This window comes from Myotis lucifugus, unplaced genomic scaffold (assembly GCF_000147115.1).
Source record: "Myotis lucifugus unplaced genomic scaffold, Myoluc2.0 scaffold_126, whole genome shotgun sequence".
Lineage (NCBI taxonomy): Eukaryota > Metazoa > Chordata > Mammalia > Chiroptera > Vespertilionidae > Myotis > Myotis lucifugus.
The window spans coordinates 3,784,327-3,806,628 of record NW_005871174.1 but is presented as its reverse complement, the minus strand read 5'-3'; the positions used below and the strand labels follow the sequence as shown (position 1 = coordinate 3,806,628).

General features: G+C 39.9%; 1 long non-coding RNA gene across 4 annotated transcripts in view; it reads right to left on the bottom strand.

Annotated features, from left to right (window-relative positions):
* Nucleotides 1-22,302, bottom strand: part of LOC102429922 — a 78,219-nt gene that overhangs the window by 12,476 nt on the left and 43,441 nt on the right. Inside the window, exon 1 of one of the 4 annotated variants that reach the window (XR_002830528.1) lies at nt 4,241-4,288. The exons of the other annotated variants lie outside the window; for them this stretch is intronic. This is a non-coding gene — a long non-coding RNA (uncharacterized LOC102429922). Of the gene's footprint in view, nt 1-4,240; nt 4,289-22,302 lie in introns of those variants that run through there. 4 annotated transcript variants of the gene reach the window in all.

Here is a 22,302-nt window from a genome sequence, read left to right as displayed (position 1 = left end):
TTTTTTTAGCAAGAATAGCTCCTAAGCACACTGTAAATTTATCTGCATCACATCAGAAGGAACACAATGCAAGAACCTCATATTTTCACTGCTAAGATCAATCACTTGGCCAGAGTGGTAACTGCCAGATTGCTCCTTTGTGACCTTTGCAATTAGTAATAACCTGCCTGGTGATGCTTTGTCTCTGTGTGAATATCCAGTTGGGCAATACTCTTGCACCATTGATAATCCTTGCCTTAATCAATCATTTCATTGGGGGTTACGAAATAGTGACTGTTAAATCCTACCACTCCTTCTTTGGCATTCTTTTCCAAAGATGAATCTTCCCTCATCAACTAGGATGATATACAGTTCCTCCTAGGAAAGTTAGGTAAATTTTTAGTTATTTCTTTTTACTACCAATTTGAGAGTAAGGATTTATTGAATAGTCACCTCCAATGAAGCAAATGAATTTTTTATCCTTCTCTTCACTTTTTGGGATATCACTATGGACTCACAGATCTGTATGTATCCAATGTTTACAATAATTATGGTCATCTTCAAATTGTTCAGATTTGTCTAATGGGAGTCTTTTCAAAGTAGTTCCTGGTTACTTCTAACATGTCCCCATAAATCACCAAACACTTCCTTGGTTTCTGGCACAACAAGATATCCTAAACTCACCTCATAGTTTTCCTTCCCAACAACTAGAGTCAGCTATTTCTCCAAAGATCATTGTTATTTTTAGTAAGAAATGATAAGTGAAATCCAAAATTGGCTTCAAGGTGTGCTTATTACTACTATGTTCTTTCAGTAGACAGAGCTAGGAAGGATAGATAGATAGATAAATAGATAGATAGATAGATAGATAGATAGATAGATAGATAGATGATAGATACACACCTGTATCTACTTTTATTCAAGAGTCCATGTAAATATTTCCAATTCAAATTTAATATTATAGTTTAATATTCCATGTCCTTTAATATTAGATGTTTTAAAGGAAGAATGAACAGAAGTGAGTAATGATTTGGATGTTGGCAAGGAAAAGAAAATATCAAGAATGACTTCTTAAGTTCCTAGCTTGAGAACCTATGCCTGAGTAGCTGCTGCTGTTTCTATCATTTTATAAGATGGGAAGTAATACATAGGAGAAAAATTCTTGGGTTGGGCGTCAGGGGGTGAGAAATCAACTACATACAGTTCATTTATTTAATTAGTTATAAAATTAAATTATTACATAGGTATAGAAATGTAAGCTATATTCAAGTACCAGTTAAGATTCATCTAACATTGGGTACCCTACAAACACTAATAAGAAAATCACTTTACCCCAGTAAGTGAATGAAGCTTGATACCAGAGTATAACTTATTAGGGCAAGAATATCTAGCTCAAACAAAGGGGGAAAGAAAAAAATGAAGATGAAGATCTTTTGGGAAGTAAAGAAGAACCTTAAAACAACCCTGGAGCCCTAGCCAGTTTGGCTCAGTGGATAGAGTGTCGGCCTGCGGACTAAAGTGTCCCAGGTTCGATTCCAGCCAAGGGCACATGCTCAGTTTGCAGGCTCCATCCCCCTCCCCCGCCCCCCAGTAGGGGACATGCAGGAGGCAGCCAATCAATGATTCACTCTCATCATTGATGTTTCTATCTCTCTTTCTCTCTCCCTTTCTCTCTGAAATCAATCAATCAATCAATCAATCAATAAAACAACCCTGGATTTAAAACATGGTAGAGTAATTTGCTAGGGATGCTAGAACAAACTACCATAGATTGGGTACCTTAAGCACAGAAATTTATTTTCTCACAGTTCTGGAGGCTAGTAGTCCAAGATCAAGGTGTTAAAAGGTTGGTTTTCTTCTGAGGCCTCTCTCCTTGGCTTGCTAATGGCCACCTTCTTCTTGTGTCCTCACATGGTGTCCTTCCATCTGTGTTTCTGTGCCCTAATCTTCTCTTTTTTTCCAATTGATCTTAGAGAGGGGAAAGGAGGAAGAGAGAGAGAGAGAGAGAGAGAGAGAGAGAGAGAGAGAGAGAGAGAGAGAGAGAGACATTGATGTGAGAGAGAAACATCAATTGTTTGCCTCTTGTGTATGCCTTGACTGGGGACTGAACCTGAAATCTGGGCATGTGCCCTGATCTGGAATCAAACCCACCACCTTTTGGTGTATGGGACAGTGCTCCAACAACGGGGCCACATTGGTCAGTGCTAATCTTCTTTTCTAATAAGGACACTAGTCAGACTAAATTAGGGCCCACCAATATGACCTCATTTTACCTTAATTGTTTTTTTAAAGGCCCTATCTCCAAATACAGTCATATCCTGCAATACTAGGGGTTAGGACTTTTTAATATACAAATTTTGGGAGGACACAATTCAGCCCATGACACATGGGAATCTTTAAGAAGCTGTGTGATAGAATGAAGATACATGCTTGAGAAAGTTAACAAGTCTTCTCAATAGCTGGGTCTCATTTATGACTGGGCGAAGACAGTTCAGTAGCATTATTACTCCACAGTGGGTTGAGCAAGTTTGAGATGATGATTAAATGATGAGCCACACATTTATCCACTTTCCTATGGTCAATGATGAATATACACAGAGAAAATCAGAGGCAGAAGAATAGATCCACTCCGTTTCCGCCAAGATTTCCTAGGCTTTGAACTTGAGTCATTATGCTTAGCTTGCTTTCTGCCAGGGGGTTGGCATTTTAATCGTTGCTCTTTCCTTTTTCTTTCAGGACAAGTAGCCCCGTGCCAACTGACTCATCTGATACCAGCCTTAACTGTCACAAATGATATGGGAGGGGCAGATTTCATCTATCTTAGTATAGGAAAAATTAAAGAAGAGGAAATCAAGTTTTTTTTAAGGATGCTAGAAGATTGGCGCTTTTACAGATGGGAAAATCAAAGGCCATGGGCGGGGCTGGTGAACCCACTTGCCCGGGGACTTGGGGACTTGCTCAGCTAGCTAAGGACACAGCAAGGGCTCCCTCTTTGGACTCTTATCCAGTGTTCTTTCTACTTCACCACAACTAACTAGCTCAGGGTTTCATTTTTTTTCTGTTTAAAAATATTCTTGGAAGTATTGCTTACCAATGATTTAAAATGCCAAAGAACATTCTGGTATAGTGGTTAAGAGTACAGTCTGGTCAAACAAGCCTGTATTTGAATCTCCGTTTTATCATTTACTTCCACATAGCCTTGAGAGGGTGTCTAATTTCTTAAAGCCTTGATCTCCTCATCAGTGGAATAGGGACAAAAATAGCACCTAACTCACAGAATGGTCCTGAGAACTTTAAGTTAGACCATTTATTTAAAATAAATAAATAAATAAATAAAACAGTGTCAGGAACATCATAAATATTCAACAAGTAGAACGTGTTATTGTTCATTATACTACCCTAAAATTGATCAGAATTCAAATTTTCCATTCTGATTTCCTAGGTAAAATGAAGCAAAAATAAATAAGTAAATAAACAAATAATCATTAGTTAGACATCTCTCCATTTCTCGCGAAGAGAATGTTTATTACAACATCCCAGGACCTAGCAGTGGAGCACAAGAGCGAGGAAAACCAAGTATAACAATTGAAAGAAAAGGTCTCACAGCTCTAAAGATGGAAAAACACAGTCTCAGGAGCAAACCAAAATCTCCAAAGCAGTAGAGTAAGAGGAAACAAAAGAACGAGCCTGGGAAAAAAGAAAGTATACTTTCAGATCTACAAGCTCAGCAAAAGCATTGGTGCACGCCAGGAGTAAAGAGACCACTTTTCCAGATAAAAGATAGAGTTAAGATGCCCAAAGAAAGTGAAAGTTATTTCCAGCAAGAAAGACTCCTTGTCTTTCAGAGCCTGGGATCCCTTAATGTGAAGAGGTTTGTTCCGATGTAGAGTCACAGGGGGAATTGGTCATTAAATCCTGATGGGCCTGCTGCGGTGACTCCCATAAATGCCAGGTAGTCCCAGAGCCCATGCAGTTGAGCCTATGCTAATTTTTTTTCCTTTAAAACCATGGATTTCTGCCAAGAGTTGGGTTCCAGGGCCCTGCTGGAAAGCCTATCATTCAAAATTAATGAAATGCTATTATTATTTTAAAGTATCTAATTGTGCACCTGGGAAACTTTAGCTTCAGTTGAAGGAATAGAGCATTTTAGAATGCATGTGTACCACAAGGGGTACTAAAAAGGCTATTTATTTTTGTCAGTCTTTATTGCCTCAATGGATAAGAAGCAAGGCCCAGAAGTAAAAGCACAAACTGAACTTACCCACAAAGCCATAGAGAAGACAGAACCAGAGGGACTCTTCTGGAACAGTTTTTCCCGTTGAAATGAAAGAGAAAGGCACTTTCAGTTATGTGGTCACTTCAGTTCTTTGCTTTGATGAAATGGTCACCAATGAGCCAGATCCCTCCACACATTTTATTTATTCTTTTCCTGCTGATTTTAATTCTTTTCTAAAAGCTTCATTGGGAACATTTTACAGGACAATTTAGCAGTATTTATAAAAATGTTTAATGTGATTATCCTTCGACCAAATAACTACACTTCTAGGAAATTTTCCAATAGAAATTCTATCCTTTTTTTTTTTTTTTAACCTACCACACCTCTCTAAGCCTCAAGTTCCTCATCTCCAAAATGGGGCTTTTCCCCACATGTGGTTCTTGTAAATAATAGATGAGATAAGCTCTTAGCACACAGTAGTCACTCTGCAATGTCAGATCATCATTGCTATGTGGGCATTAAAAATGTGGATGGAACCACATTACTGACAGAGAGAGATGTTCAGAAGATATATTTGAGAAAAGTAAGCTATAGAAGAGTGTGTATAGTATAACCATTTTTTAAAGGAGGAAAAGGGGGAAAATAGGTATTTGTATTTGCATAGGGAAAACATGTTTGGATAAATATCAAAAGATTGAGATGGAGACTTAGAATTTTTTTAAAATAATGTGTATTTTTTAATTTAAAGTGGTAATCACATTAGGAAGATAACTAATGTTTATTGTCCAAATCAGTGTGGAAACAAAAAGGAGATAAAGAAATGATTATTCATAAAATGACCAGAAAGAAAAAAAGCATTGAAAATGTTGGTAAATAAAAAATTCTAAGATGCTAGAAATAATCCCAAATGTGTCAATAATTACAATAAATATAGATTGGGAAAATAACTACTCTAGATGTGTGAATATACCTTTCAGGTAAATTTTAAAACACAAATACTAATAAATATATTGATTAGGGACAGATACACATAGTAAAAGTATAGAAAAGTGACAATTTCAGGCATTTGGTTGCTTTTAGAAAGAAAAGAAGAAAAACAGTGTGAAAGACAGGTATAAAAAGGATATTAACTATATCTGTAATATTTTATTTCTTCCCAACAAAAATAAAGTATCTAAAGTATATATAACAGAATATTTGTCTTTTAAAATCCTGGTTTGTTACATTCTCTACTTTTCTGGGCATATATTTTTTAAAAATTAAAAACAATTTTTTAAAGAACTGTACTGAGAATTTATATTTAACATCATAATGATGATGTCCTGATGGCACATGTATTTTGGATTCCAGAAAAAAAATTCTAAAATTTTAAAGGTAAACATGAAATTAGAACAGACAGACAAAAAATGTATTTCCACTTTCTACTCATCAGTTAAGGTCACCCACCTATTAAACACTGAATCTAAGTTAAGGAAGATTCTGTTTGAAATTTTCCAAAAAATATACATGAAAATGTTTCAGAAGACCAACAGAAACATGTATGCAAATTTAGTAAGTTCTTTAAACTTGGTCAAGAAACACAGGAGCAATTGGAAGAGTGATTCAGTTTCTCAGAGAAGTTTAGTTTTGAGCCACATTCTGAAGGAGAAGAAGTTCATAGATTTCTAAGAGGGAACAATTCAGAGAGGAAAAGGGACTTTGCTGGGGCACAAACAAGAGACCTCATCAGCAGAATGCAGGGGACAATAGTAGGTTAAAGTGTTGGAGCAAATTTCCTTCTTGAAGTTCTAAAAAGCTATGAAAACAGATTTAGGTGTTTACATGGACATAAGTATAGAAAAATGTTGATATACTATCAAATAGAAAATGTAGGCTACCAGGAAAATAGATCTGGCATCAGACTTACACTGACTATGACAATTCCCTTCTTCCCTATATAGCTGCTTGCTCCAAAGCCACAGTAAAAATGTAAAGCATAAAGCCGGCATTTAAGAGTTGTTTGAAAGAAAAAAAAGGGAAATGCTGAGAAAGAACTATGAGTGAGCCTCAGTTCATTTTCTGTTGGAAGTGTTAGAATGACCTCTCTAGAGTTAGATATAATTTAATAGATTAACAGATAAATATCCCTCCCCCCAAAGGACAATCTACTTTGAAAATATTCCACTTAATGCCATCAAAATATCCTAAGGTTGGGCTGAATTCACCCATCTGCCTTCAAATTAATTTCAGCAAAAGGCTCAACCTAATCTCTGTTTGAGGGGGATGTCAGTGGCTATGACCACTAATTGGAAATTTGTGTCAGTCCAGATTTGTGGCTTATAGCACGGAGGGTGTCATATGTGTGGCCTGGTCAGTCACCAGGTCCTGCTGCCTCTGCCCGTTCATCACTGCTCACATGCTGAGTCCCACCTCTGTTCCAGATCTGGTCCTTGTCATTTTGCCCAATCACCGAGGCAGCTTCCCCATGGTGTCCCCACCATACAGACCATCAGAGTAATCTCTCTCTCCCCCCCCACCCCGCTCTCCTTCTCCCCCCCTCTTTTCCTCTCCCCACCTTCCTCCCTCCTCCCTCTTTCCCTCTTTCTCCCCCACCCCATCCCTGGTGCGCTTAAAGCCTGCTTACCACAGTGGGCCTCACAGCGGGGATGCCTCAAGCTGATGTGTCTCTGTGAGTTGCTAGGTGGGTCATAAGCCATGTGTTACTGATAATAAGGCCCCCAAATTCCAATGACGTGCTTTCCTCAGCCTGCGCCTAGAATGCCTTCCCCATGGCTCAGTCCCTGGCTCTGCTGCCTGGCAAACGTCTCAGCTCAGACACTGTCTCCGCTGTGAATCCATACTCCAGACTGCCTCCAAAAGCACACATTATTCTCCCAGGCCTCGCTGCACTTTGAATGGACTTCCGAATAAGACTTGTCTTGTTTGGATGCAATTGTTTATACTACCGTCTCCCACTCTATTGTAAGAAAGCTCAAGGACAGAGCCCATGTCTTGGTTCTTTTTACAGTGCCAGTAAATAGCAGCTTCTGGTACATTGTAGGCACGCACTGAACACTAACGGATGTTCAATGAATACATTCGTGCTACCACTGATATACAGTACAGAGATTGCCCAGCTAAGTAGATCAACATTTCCCCCCATTCCGGCTATCTGTGGCAGCAGGGAAAAACCTTTCTCCCTAATTACGTCACATAATGCAGTCCCATGAAGTCTCTGCATTTTGAGAGTAAACGCTAAAGGAAATTATCCTATATAATAAAAGCCTAATATGCTAAGTGTCCAGTTGTCCAGTCATCCGTTCAACCAATCAAAGTGTAATATGCTAATGATATGCTAAAGCAGCTCAACCACTTGCTATGATGAGCACTGACCACCAGGGGGCAGACGCTCCTACTGGTAGGTTAACTTGCTGCTGGGGTCCAGCTGATCGGGACTGAGCGAGATGGCCAGACATGCCCTGGAGCCCTTCCATGTCCCCAGCTGGCTAACCTCCCACAACCCTCCCCAGCCCCGATCGTGTACTGGTGGGGTCCCTCAGCCTGGCCTATGCCCTCTTGCAATCCAGGACCCCTCAGGGGATGTTAAAGAGCCAGTTTCAGCCCTATCCTGCAGGCCAGGCCGAGGGACCCCACTGGTGCACGAATTTGTGCTCCGGGCCTCTAGTTTTCCTTTATAAAAGTAAAGACCTTGATTATTGGCACAGAGAGGATACTAGATTCATTAGAGGAGAGAGTGGTCTAGCAATCTTTTCTATGATCCTGTAACTAATTACAGATGAGTAATTAAAGAAAATTAGCATCCATAAAAATTGACCGCAAACCAATAAGGATGGTGAGTTGAATCATAAAAATTCCATGCTGTTTATATTTCCCCACACACACTCAGTTGCAGTTATTTTACATGGAAAAGTACAAATATTGGGATAAAAACATTTAAGCTACAGAAACAAGAAACTCTAAAAGCTGATCCTGCCTAAAGGGCAGAATTTAATTCTATGCTAAGCTACTGTATGTGGGATTAAGAGGCCTGGTTAACCAAACATTTGAGAACAAGTAATTACACTGAATCTCTCTATCACATATTTGTCTCACACATAATTTACACAACAAGCCCACAGAGGGGGAAAAAATAAAACGCTGTTTAAAATATTTTTCTTCCAGCCACAAATTCTTCAGGCTTACTTTGTTTTTTTCCTTATTGAAAACTATTTACTCCTATGGTCTTGGGTTGAATAGCAGTGGGATATTTTTTCTCTGATATATTTTTTCTCTGATATGTAGGGACAAAGAAAAAACACCTTTAACCTTGTTGTTCTTGGCTGTGTCCTCCGAGCCCATCTTTGGCATCTAAATGTGGAGGAGCATGGTCCCTGTAGTCGGTTTATGTAATACTTTTAGTGTAGAATGAGCAGGCAAGGGAATACTTTATACATTCAGTTGTTCATTCAACCGATACTTATGAAAAAACTTCTATGTGTCCAGAATTGTGCTGGGCTCTCAGGATACCAGTGAACAAGACAGTGTACCCACCCTTGATGAGCTCACAGTTTAGTAGCAGAGACAACTAAACCAACAATGACAAGGATAGAAGGATACACAGGGAGTTAGTTGCAGGGATCTGACACCTGTCTGGGGTAGTCAGGGAAGGCTTCCAGGAGAAGTACTATCTCAGCTGCATTTTCAATGACCTGGAGAGCCCCGAAGGAGGGTAGGAAAGTGGAAAATACAAAGCTGAGGAAAGAACTGGGAGAGATCAGAGTATGTGGGGGCAAATGGGGCAGGGCAATGCTTATTGATGGAGTAGATAAGTAGTCACAAACATATGGCTAAGTAAAACGTTTCTGTGCTCAGAAGCCAAGCAACATCTTCTCCAGCTCTCCTTCCCTCTCCACCAGGGACACCCACGATAAAGAGAAAAGCTGAGAGCCCAAGTATGTTTAAGAGACACATTAAACTGTGCAGCAGCATCTTAGTTGGGCTGATTCTGGCATTTGCTCTCCTTTCAGCATTTTGCATGAGGGCAGGGATAGATGTGCCATCAAACCATAACTCATCTGCACCTCCAGCCTAGCTCCGGCTGCCTGTAACTTAGTAACTGGCAAGAGCCTTACCTGGGGCGAGGGATTTAACCGCATTGTGCCAGTGCCTCATCTTCTCTTCAGAGAGAAGTAAGTGTATATAAAGTGCTCAGAACAGCGCCTGGCACAAAGCAAATGCTCAATAAATGTTAACCATTATTATTTTACTGCACATATAGAATGTTCCGGTGAAGCTAGCTACTCAAGTACCCAGCACACCATTGCTAGGAGCTGGGCTCAGGAGTAAAGTTTTGTTGTTTAATGTCTTTGGCCCTAACAGGAGATTAAGAAAGTTAACACTGTGAATGCAAAGGCTGACCTTTGGTGGACTTTCAAGAGTTACAATGGAATTTTCTGTTTATATCCATTCATCAAATATTCATTATTCCCACCTTTATTGAATGTCTACTGAATGTCGGGCCTGAGGGTACAAAGATATCTGAGTAGGACTGAAATGTATTACTCATTCAATACAGGTTTAGCAAGTACCCAGGAAGTGCAAGTCACTGGTGAGGAGAAAATGATGTGCTAGACTCTCCAGCAGAAGGTGACACGTGCTACACGGAGGCAGGGGCCAGAATAACGAACACTTGCTGAAAGTTTTCTTTATACCACGTTCTGTACTCAGTGCCTTACCTGGATGACCTCCAAGTGTTGGGGAGTTGAGAGGATGGAGATATGGCTCTGAGTTGGGGTGAGCAAAAAAGCTTCATAGAGGTGGGGACCTTAAGACAGTATCTTAGCCCTGGCTGCTGTGGCTCTGTTGGTTGAGCATCGCTCCGTGCACCAAAAGGTTGCCAGGTTGATTCCCAGTCAGGGCACATACCTATGTTTGGTTTCTTGTTGGGGTGCATGTGGGAGGCAGCCATTCTCTCTTCCTCTCCCTTCCCCCGCCTTCTCTCAGCCAATAATGTTTCTCACATTGATGTTTCTCTCTCCCTCTCCCTTCCCCGCCCCCATCAATAAAAACATTTTAAAAGTATTTAAAAATAAATAGAAAACATTTTAAACACATACAAACACACACACACACACACACACACACACACACAATCTTAGAAGATACTTGACTTCTGGAGCATTATGCTCAAACCTAGTTTTACAACCTAATGGGACCAATGGCTTTTTCTAAATCTACTTCTTGGTACAAAGGTTATTTTAACAAAATATCCAATATAATGGGATTCTTTCTACTAAAAAAAATGCACCTGATAACAAAATAGAACCACTACCAACCTGAGTAAGAGTCCAGCTGTTGCTTAAAAATTAACCACTTCCCATTACACTATCAAGGCTGCTAGTCATCTTGCCTGCCCCGCGGTTTCCCATTCCATTTCTCCTGAGTGCTCCTGCTTTTCCACACGCCACCAGGAACATGATTACAGCACACTCTGCATCCTGTTCCCAATTATTGGTTGTGTAATTTATTGATAAAGCAAAGCCAAATATGAGTAAGCAGGAAAGCCTAATTAGAAATGAAGCACTCAGTGTCCCAATAAGGAAAATTTCAGGACTTCAAAAATAGAAAATCAGTGATGCATAGTTTAAAGGCCTTGTCACTGAAGAAATAATCCCAGTACTTAATAAACCAGAACATGGATTAAACAGATGGGGCAAAGCTATCAGTGGCAGAGAATGGGCACCTCAGAGAAATCAAATGATGTAGAATCAAAATGACCCTGGCACACATGAAAGGATATCGATTTGTGTCCTGAAATGAATGTTGTAGAAAATCTGTATGAAAAGGAATATAAAATCAACCACAGAGAGAGAGAACATAACAAGTTATGGGGCTAGAATCCTTTTTCTGATTAATTAGCCAATTTAGTTAAAAAGTTGATTGGTATGACTTTTTTCTTTATTGAACTGAGCACTTAAGTGAATCAAACCAAACAATAACTTTTAATAGAGTGTAAATATGGCTTTGTCCTGATAAACTTGCCCTTAAATATATGGTAAACCTTTTTTTTCATAACAGAGAAACCACCTCAACAGCACAGGTGTCTATATATTCCTCTTTGCCTACACCTATCTGGACATAATTAGCTGACCATCTACACTTAGGTCACCTCATAGGCCCTGTATTTTTGCCTTATGGGAGAAACAGTAAAGGCTCAGTATGTTTAAAAGTGAAAATTGTAGGATCAAAAACTCAGTTTTGAGTGTCAGTGAGTTGCTAGATGACCCTTACTAGATCACTTAGCTTCCATGTGTCCTAATTACTGTATTGCAGGACACACACACACACACACACACACACACACACACTGAGAACAATAGACTGATCAGGAGGCCGTTTTATCTGCAAGAAACGGAGAACTAGAGACAAGTGGAAAACACAGCCTCTGAGCGATGGCATAACAAGTTGCTATTTATAGCCCCTCTTCCATCTGCTGACCCTCTTCCATCTGCTGATGTGAACTAAGGGTCTTTCCCTGCCAGAGAATAACTTTAGGGAATGAGCGTCCTGGTGAGCTTATCACCATCTTGAGTCAGCAGTGGATAACGCTGCGCAGAATAAACTAATTTTAGTCATCTGTGGGATCCTTGTAAACACTCCATAGTGACTCTTTTAACAGTCAGGGTGAACTGGCTATCTCTGCTTCACTTCCTGCTCCCAATATCACACCAGGGGTATTTTTAGGGAATGACATCTTACAGGACTTGACGAGGTGAGTTTCTCTGTTTCAGAGCTGCCACCTGAAAATTCTGCCACACCTGCCAATGCCAGAAGGCCTTCTGGTTAAATGAACTAGAAAAGTGACTAACAAATATGGCAACAAGGGACATGGACAGGGAAGTGTCCTATACATGATGTAGGAAAAAGCGCTGCCCACCTTACTCTCACTTTAGCAACATTTTCCATGAGCCCCTGCCCACAGCTGCATGGAGGGAGAGATGAGGCGAGAACAATGCTTGTCCCTGAAGCAAATAGTGTTTCCTCCAGCTACATACTGTACATTTGGAATGTGAAATGATCCCTCAGCTTCTTAATCATCTCCTCGTTCTGAGGCATCCCCGAGCTCTGAGTCACATTTCATTGGCAATCACGTGCTGAATATAGAGCACTTCTAACTTGTTCAGGATCTCATGGGTCACCGGGAAGAAATAGGGCCTGAGGACAATCTCTACCAGTCTCATCTCCCAGATCCAGGTGGGTTATCACAGCCCATGGCACTTGGTCAAGAACTTGTTCCATGTAGTGAGAATTGTGTGTAAGACCTTGCACTTGGGTTTGGCTGTATTTATCATGGAGTATGGAAACCAAGGGGAAGGGCTGAGTAAGGAAGAGGGGTCAGGAGAATTTTAGGCAAATCATACCCCTGAGGCTGTCAGTGAATCACCCGTCAGCCGGCAAGAATGCGAAGGCACCCAGTCAGGCGGGAAAGAAGGTTTTTGGCTTTTGTCTTCTCCTTCTTGAAAACCTGCAACCTTGGAATGTGCGATATCAATTGGTCTTGCTCTAAGAAGAGAACAGACAACTTTAAAGAAGTGTACGAGAAGCAAAGGGAGGAGAGAAGGAAGAAAGAAGCAGAATCGGAAATATTAATAGGGAAAAAGAGGGAAATGGTGTGTCCTGTAATTATTTTTGTAAGAAAGACAGCAAATAAGAGCTCCAGTGTAGAATTTCTAGTTCTTGAATTCGTTAAAAGTTAATTTGAGACTCCTGGGCTTGGGGGGCGGGGACAAGACTTTGCTATAGGAAACTTCATTTAAATGCCTCTTTCCAAAGAAAACACACATCACACCAAGATATACAATCTCTGTGTGGCTTTGCTGTGCTGCTGGAAACTCAGCCCCACTGATTGATTCTTCTTTACCAAAAATCCCAGTGTCCTCATTTACCCTCCACAAGTGAGTTTGATGGACGCTGGTGGAGCGAAGCCAGTCTCTCAGAGCAGCGGCTGCTGTCTGGCCCGCCTGCTAATGAAAGGCGTGTGCAGTGGTCTCTGAGCCACGCCGGCAGCGCTTCTGCAGGAGCCTAAGAAACCAACCTTTTGAGGAACACTGTGTTGAGGAATGTCTGGAATGTGTTTAGTCCTGAGAGTTCCCAGGAAGCCTATACCATGATGAAGAATGGGCAAAGCAGCATTACAAAGTTCAGCAAGACCAATTCAGGTCAGAAAGAGCTCAGCGGACCAAAATCATTCAGATGAGGGGTAAGATGGCTTCTTCTCAATCATTAAATGCAGTTCAGGATTTCTTTGGGATTCCGACTGCATCACACAAACCATCTACTATGGTCCCAGGCTAATGAGAGGGTAGGTGCTAAATAGGCTTCCAACTAAAAAAGTAGCAACCACCTGCAATTTTTTTCATGCTTAGTATATGAATGAGTGAAAGGATCAGCATAACTGCACCTTTGATATTACATTATTAACAACGGTTATTCATAGAATCAGAAAATTCTATTTCTAATTATATTTTAAAGGCTTTAAATATATTTAAAGGTTTTTTTAACATTCCATTTATAGGTAGGTGTCTGTATGCCCATGTACATACACATATATGAATACATTTTGCCTGAATGCCTCTTTTGTTTATTATAACTGTAAATTTGTTAAGGCTGAAGACATTGCTTTAATAAGAATATTTAGTATTTAAAATCATATTTAGTGTGTAGAGTGACATGGTCAATTTACTTTTTTACCTTTTATTTTGAATATTCTCCATCTTAAGATTTTGCAAACTTTTTGTATTTCACAGTAAGAAATACATTTAAAAATTTTAAATTTTGATTCAGTACACTCACATGCATATGTTTATATGTTATTTACATACATATATAAGTATGTGTGAATGTGTATATATATATATATATATATATATATATATATATATATATATTATGCAAAACAAAATTTTATAAAACGAAACCTACCCTTACAAAGTATGATCGATACACTCTGGGCTTTTCTATTCTATTTCTTCATTTGTATAAAATATCAATCATAATAATTTTTCTACTCACTAATGGGTCTTGACCTGGAGTTTGAGAAATACTATTCTACCTGGCCCTTTAAAGAATTTCATAATCCCATTTAAAAATAAAATGTTATAATATGGCTACCCATTTGAAATTATTCAAGGAAATAAATGAGTGCTAATAAAGGACCCCGTATCTTTTCCAAAGCTAAATTATGATCATTATTGTTATGTTATCACATTCTGGAGAATATTAACTTTTTAAAAATGAGAATAGTCATGTAACAACCCCTTTCATCTTTTTAAATAACATTTTCCACAACCTTTCAAATTTAAAAATTAAGCTACCTCCTTTTTTTAGGTTTTTCACCCTCTACCTCAATTTTTTTTAAGAAAAGATAATAATACTGATTGGAATAAAAAATTAAGAATAAAAGTCTGGGTCTTATCATAATAGACTTTTTCTAGCTCACTGTAGAATTATAAAAAGGGCCGTATGTAGCATGAGGATAAAGGCAGAATCATGCTCTTGGCACTTGATTCCTTAGAATTGATCTATAAATTTAACTTTTGAAGATAAGATCAGACATTAATTACCAAAAAAAGGTAATTATTAAAGGAACACTCGATCTGTGAAATGGAGCATCATCCTATGGTATGAATGACTCCCTAACACAGAGGTCTTCTACTTGTAAATTTGATGGGTTGGTCAGAACCCAGTAAGCTAAACACGTGGAGGAGACTTAATTTTGAAGCAGACAGTATATTCCACCTCATATCTGGTTTGTAAATTCAGATTTTTGCATGTTGAGTGAATTAAAATGGGCCCTCCTTGCACTTTTTCTTGATGCTGCCTACAGAGCTGGTGTTGAGAGGTGTTTTAAATGCCAAAAACCACAATGTGGATTCTCTGGACAGCAACATAGACTCTTCTGATAAGAGTGACCCTTTGAGAGTTGTCTGACTGGACTGCACCCTTCCTTTGGCAGGTGGGGTGGAAACACTGTCCACACTTCTTTCCCACCCAGAGAGGACACTTGACTACACAACCCTCAGTATGTCCTTCTGTGCCCCATCTTCACCTGGCTTTCTTCACACAGCCTACCCTGACTCACCCACCATGGTGCTCACCACCCCCAACCTAAGGGCCTACTCACTTCTGCCTTCCTCCCTAGACCCTAAATGGCAGGGGGCAGGCAGGCAGGTGTCTATCTTGTCCACTGTTGCATCCCCAAACTAGCACAGTGAAGTGGGCACATTTGGGGGGCACTCCATGATTATGTGCTAAGGGAAAGTATAGGTGAGTGAATGAATTTTAAATTAATTACCCACTTTAACTTATAGCACCCTTGGAGAGTCAGCCTTCTCCATATACCTGGCTGAGTATGAAGCAAGTGCTAAGCACTGTTCTGGGAAGTCCCCTGCACCCCTCCCCCAAAAACAGCCAGCAGGGAGCTCACTTCCAAGGGGCCTCCAGCCACCATGTGGCCCCAGCTCCAGCTCCGTAGGAGCAGCCTGGGAGTCTCTGAGTGGGTGGGAACTGCTGACCCGGCTGGTGGAAAATCCAGAAGCAGTAGCGGTGGTGGCACCCAGGGTCTGAAAGAACAATTCAGATGTCTTTTTTTTTTGCCTTATCTTCCTGCAAACTTTTGCAGCAAGTATTTCATTGCTAAAATGAGAGGAAGGAAGGTGATGTTTTACAGGTAAATTACTATGGGCAGCCTTGTCCAAGGTATGTAATAAGCTTCCATAAATATTTGTTCAATGAGATACAACGTGGGAGAATCCAGTAGCTACACATGAATTGCTCTCCTTCAGGTATTGTCAGAAGAAGCACCTCAACCATGTGGACACGGATGGCCTTTGCAGTCACTGTCCTATTAGGCTGAACCATAGGAAACTGTCATTTTATTTTTTATTTTTTTTTTTTAATATATTTTATTGATTTTTTACAGAGAGGAAGGTAGAGAGATAGAGAGTTAGAAACATCGATGAGAGAGAAACATCGATCAGCTGCCTCCTGCACATCTCCTACTGGGGAGGTGCCCGCAACCCAGGTACATGCCCTTGACCGGAATCGAACCTGGGACCTTTCAGTCCGCAGGCCGACGCTCTATCCACTGAGCCAAACCGGATCCGGCGAGGAAACTGTCATTTTAGTAGGTCAAGCCAGTCCAATATCAGCAATGCCATATAGTTCAATCTATGAATGGTTTCAGTGTGCTGCCTCATTGCTAGAAATGAGTCAAGGCTCAATCCTGCTGATAATAAGGAAACCCGACTGGTATTAGCAGGCCACGAGCAGCCTTTTGGGAGAGCTAAGGACTGAAGTGGAAGAAGGATGCACAAGTGCCCTAAGTCAGTGCTTCCAAAGTGTATTCTAAGCCATTCCAGTTCTGCAAGACATTTTATGAGGAAAGGAAGAAAATGACTGATTTAGGGAATGCTGCAAACAATATTCCTTTCCTAAAATTTCAAAATTGATATGCAAGTATCACATTAGCATTTCAAAGAATCTGAATGGTTCTACAACAAAGAAAGTCACTTACCATGGAAAGTCACTAAACCCTCTTTAACCATGTTTAATCCAGGTCATTCCAAATTTATTTGACTACTGAAGCTTTGTTTGGAGGCTTCTAGATGCCTACTGTCAGTTAACAGCTTGGGACTAACAGGACTAATTCTGTGCCAGGATCCAGGCCTCTTCCAATCCTGACTCCTTAGGCCTCAATCCACTACATATTCTACCCTATACAAGACCCAGAGCAAGGGTCTCCCCAAGAGAGGTCCGTTCAATTCCCCTCACTGTTTCTGAACAATGGGAAAAAGGCGGAAGCTCGGGATCCTCCACATTTCGATACATAAGTTGCTTTCTACTGATTTTATATTGTTTATGCATGTCTCATAATGCCATCAACCCAGCATTTAGGTATTTTAGTGACTAATATCAACAGAGACTTAGCAATAATAATACCACCTGCCATTTATTGTATATCTGCCATGTACTTTTTGCACTATACCATGCTTTATATTTTCAATATCTCCAGTGTACATTACATTGCTCGTGATGCATTGAGAATTAGGTATTTTTGCCCCCATTTTATAGACATCTTAGTGCCTCAGAGCTGTTAAGTTTTGTGGCCCAAAGTCCACAGCTGGGATCCTATGCTCCCTTTACCACATTAATAAGAGTTACACTTATATTGTAGAGGCCTGGTGCACAAAATTCATGCACTGGGGGCGGGGGGTGTCCCTCAGCACAGCCTTCACCCTCTCCAATATGGGACCCTTCAGGGGATGTCTGACTGCCAGCAGTCAGATATCCCTCTCACAATCTGGGACTGCTGGCTCCCAACCGCTCGCCTGCCTGCCTGCCTGATCGCCCCTAACTGCTTCTGACTGCCAGCCTGATCACCCCCTAACCACTCCCCTGCCAGCCTAATCGATGCCTAACTGCTCCCCTGCCGGCCCAATTGCCCCCAACTGTCCTCCCATGCAGGCCTGGTCCCCTCTCAACTGCCCTCCCCTGCAGGCCTGGTCGCCCCCAACTGCCCTCCCCTGCTGGCCATCTTGTGGTGGCCAGCTTATGGCCACATGGGGGCAGCCACCTTTGACCACATGGGCGTGGCCATCTTGTGCGAGGGCATGATGGTCAATTTGCATATAACCACTTTATTATATAGGATTATAAGTCAGGCACCAAGTTTTAAGTTATTTAACTCATAATAAACCAATAAAGGTACTATTACCATCCCCGTTTTACAACTGGGGAAACCAGCTGAAGGAGTTAACCAATCTGCCTACAGTCACACAGCTAGAAAGAGGCAGGGCTGGAATTCAGACTAAGGCTGATGATTGATTTTTTCTACAATAAAGAGAGTCATTTAACCACATTTATCCCAGGACTTTGCAAACCTGTTTGACTAAGGGATCATCATTTGTGGGTCATGACCATTATTACAGTTAATAATTTGGAAGAACACAGTTTGCAAACCATGGGACCAACTCCCTCCCCTTGATCCACACACCTCTAGCCTCTACCAATCCAGAGTCCATGCTCTCTACCACGATGCTCTCCCTGCCTCCTAGAGACCCTGTAGTCTCCACTAGCATGTCACACTAACCGAGCCTCCCCACTGCAGAAACTAGAGGGCAAAAACTGTCCATTTGTACTATTTTTTAATTTAAATTCTGTATTGTTTAAAGTATTACATATGTCTCCCTTTCCCCCCATTCCATTTGTACTCTTGATTCTCTCCAAAAGCCGTATAATGTGGCCAAATCAATATAGCACATTTATAAAGATTACTGTAAAAGAAATTATTTCAGAATATAGAGTGAGTTTTACCTCCAATGTTCATATAGAGAAAAATAATCTTTTATGCTTTGAGGAACTAAAAATACTAAAACCCCTCGAGGTCTCTAAGGGCCCTGAAGCCACAAATTACATTGTGAATTATCAAATAATTCTAGGAAGGTCATATAAAAGAATTAAGTTCAACATGTCACCTTCAGTTTCACCACCGTCGGGACACATAAAACCTACCATTTATTGGGTGTTTATTATAGGCCAGGCACTCTGCTATGTGCTTTCCATGGATGATATTATATCACAACAACTTTCTGAGATAGGTTTCCCATTCTATAGAAGCAAAACACAAGGAAGTTTAACCCTTTGCACTCCGCTGTCCCCTCTCAGGGGACATCGGAATTCTAGCATATCACTCGAATGTCCCCTCTCAGGGGACATTGCAGTTTATTAGTGATTACAGGGAATTGAGTTATTTCAATGCAACTTTTTGAGACATGCATGTTTCCCTGAAGTTTTATCTTGAAATGGCACAAGAAATTAAATCAAAATATCGTAAAATTACTAAGATATATACAAGAAATGTCAGCGGGTTTTGTGTCGGATTAAACAATAAACTACATATTCCCGATGTGGGACAAAGAAAACGGGACTGCATTGTGTGTTCCAACAGGAAAACACCTGGTGGCAGGCGTCAAACCACTTATTACTGTCAAACATGCACTAATCAGCCTGCAATGCATATTGGGGAGTGTTACAAAACTTATCATACTGTACAAAATTATAAACAATAAAATATTGTTTTTTTTGCAAATATACATTCCTCGATGTCACCCAATTCATATAAGTCCAATATCATTATAATACGTTACTTGGTTCCAAAATTATACCAAATAATACGAGGGTCTGTAAATGCACGTTTCCACCGCAAAGTAGCGTCGAGTAGCTGGTAGCCAATGTCCAGAATGGTTCGGAGTGCAAAGGGTTAAGTAACTTTCCCAAATCATGCAGCTATCTAGCAAGTAGAGGAGCCAAGACCTGAAGGGGAGAACCTGGGTTTTCAACGTCTCCAGCCATTTTAAATGCTAACTCTGGGGTGCACAAAGCAAAGTCAAGTATGAGCCCCCAGGTTCCAACAAAGTGATCATTTGCTTTTTGCAAGCCCTACATTAAAAGGTACATGCCATCTACCAAATAGTTACCCTTGGGGAACCGTCAAAATCTGTCAACTGGAAATAAGAGTCCAGATGGGGAAACCCTGAAACCTTTAATTGCTCCAAGATGATATGTTGGTTTGGCAGATCTGGCTCATCTTAAAAGGAAGTTTTTTTGGAAGACATAACTGAATAATATGGCATTAAAGAAACATGATTCAAGTCCTCATGCTTATAAAATCATAGTTGTCATTTCTAAGTTTCCCGAAGACTGTTTTGCAACCTTTTGCTAAGTTGGGGAAAACCAATACTGTACAGACTTAGGTACATTCTGAACTTTTCTTCCCTTCACCAAAGAACCTCATATGGTTTTTCATATTTTTAGTTACTCAAACCAGTCCAAAAAAAGAGGATTGTTTGTCTCCATAAGGACATTAGAGGAAAAAGTCACTTTATATTCTAAAATAATGTATTTTATATTAATCTTTACAACTGTGCCACATTGATTTGGTTACTTTATAAAGCTTTAAGAGAGAATTAAGACTGCATTTAAAAAGTATTAAGAAATCTAAAATAACTGGAAACTCAAGCAGTTTACTGTTTTCTTAAAAACCACAGATGGATTTTTCAAGGAGGTAAGAGATGAAAACAGGAGATAAAAATGATGATTTAATGAGGCATAGAGATAACCTTGAGAAGTTGTGTCTAAAGAAAGTCTCTAAGTAAAACACAAACACACACACACACACACCATAGAATAAATAATCCTGGGAGGCAGTATAGCATGGGGTTAAGAAAAAGGCTCCGCATCCCACAGCCTGGGTTCACTCATTAGGTATGTGAGCTATGTGAGATACCTATCCTTCCTGTACTCATTTCCTTTCTATTTAAACAAGATGGTTAATAAGACCTACCTCACCTCACAAGGTTGCTTGCTGTGAAAGTTAAGTAAGATAATTTGTAAAAAGCCCTTAGGACAATTTCTGGTAAGTGCTCAATAAATATTAGCTATTAAAGGCAGAAGATGTCATTATCATTACAGCATCGGTGAATGGGTATGGAGAAGGTAAATTAAACAAAGGTAAGTTGAAACAAAACAGGATAATTATAGATTACTGCTGACACCTCAGTGATAGAATTGACGCATTGTAGGTGTTTAGGAAATACTGAATGAATGAGTCTATGAATCAGTGAATTAACTGATGAATGGAGTCACAGAAAGAAAAGCTTACTTTCTAAAAAGCTAAATTCTTTGCCTTCTGCAGGCCCCTATATCCCCTCTCATCTATCCAGAAAACATAATCCAGAATCGTCTTTCTATTCCTCACACAGAATCTCAGTTCAGTGCAGTAATTTAAACTTTTCCCAAAACTAAACTAAAATATGCACGAGGACATAAACTTATAAACACAAACCTGTGACCTTAAGTGACCTCAGCGTCATGACAAGAGAAAAAGATACTAAAAAATGAAGTAATATTTAACACATATTTCTGTTTAAATAGTGTGATTTAAAATGTATAAATGTCCTGTGGGGAGAGGGAAAATATATAATATTATATTTTTATATATATTATATTATATTTTATATATATTTCATATGTATATATGAAAAAGATACTATAAAAGAAAAAGAATTGTGTTGAGTGAGGGAGTGGGAAGAGAAAGCCCGGGATATTGGTTATTTTCTGCCACTTATTCTATTATTCCTCCAGTTCAGTTATGTACCTTCAGAAATTACTTTCGGCTTCTTTCCAATCTGAACCATGAACGAAATCACAAACACATTCGACAACAATATGTTCTTCTTGCGTAAACGTCTCTTCTAGGCCACATACATAATTAAAATCCTGTTGACTCAGGAATAATGTCTTAGAACTGAATGTCCAAACTCTATAACTTGCTTCCTTTTCTAACCAGACAGCGCAGCTGCCAGGAGCTTCTGGGCCCTCTGCCCCTTCTCGGTGTATAATTATTATACATTATGTAGCATACACTTGATTTGCCAAAGCCTGCTGGAAACGGTTCCTGTGACTACTTACTTGAACTTTGTTGTGTACACATGTGACCAAAACCACGGAGTACCAAAGCAAAAGGAAAAAGGAGGTGGGGTGGGATGCACTTAGCAATCCCCCTTTTCCATGGAAATGAGATGAAAGTCTTAAGGCAAAACAATATACACATATTGTTTTGTAAAGCAAAACTCACTTAAGCTGAAAGAACATTTTAAAAATTAATGATGCCATATTATCACACGAATCCTCGGTTTCCAATATTTAAAAAGAGGAAATAGACTTTAAAAGGTCTTCAAAATACATATGAGGCATAAAGTTAAAGCACTCTGGCTTTTCTTCACCTTTGGGCAACACCAGATCTAAACCAGACATGAAAATCTACCCTATTTTTAAAGACCTCCAGAGAAAGAGGTTGCACAATGTTTCTTAGGAAGTTGTTCCAATATTCCTTCCAGTCATAAAACTCTTAGTTCTAACCTAAATCCCTCACGCTCTAGTTTCAGCCCATTTCCTTTTGCTCTAAGTAGGGTTGAAGAACAGTTGCTCACTTACCAAATCAACATTAGGAGGACATTCCCAGGGCTGTGTATTTTTTTCAGCAATGGAAATTAAACACACAGCCTGCA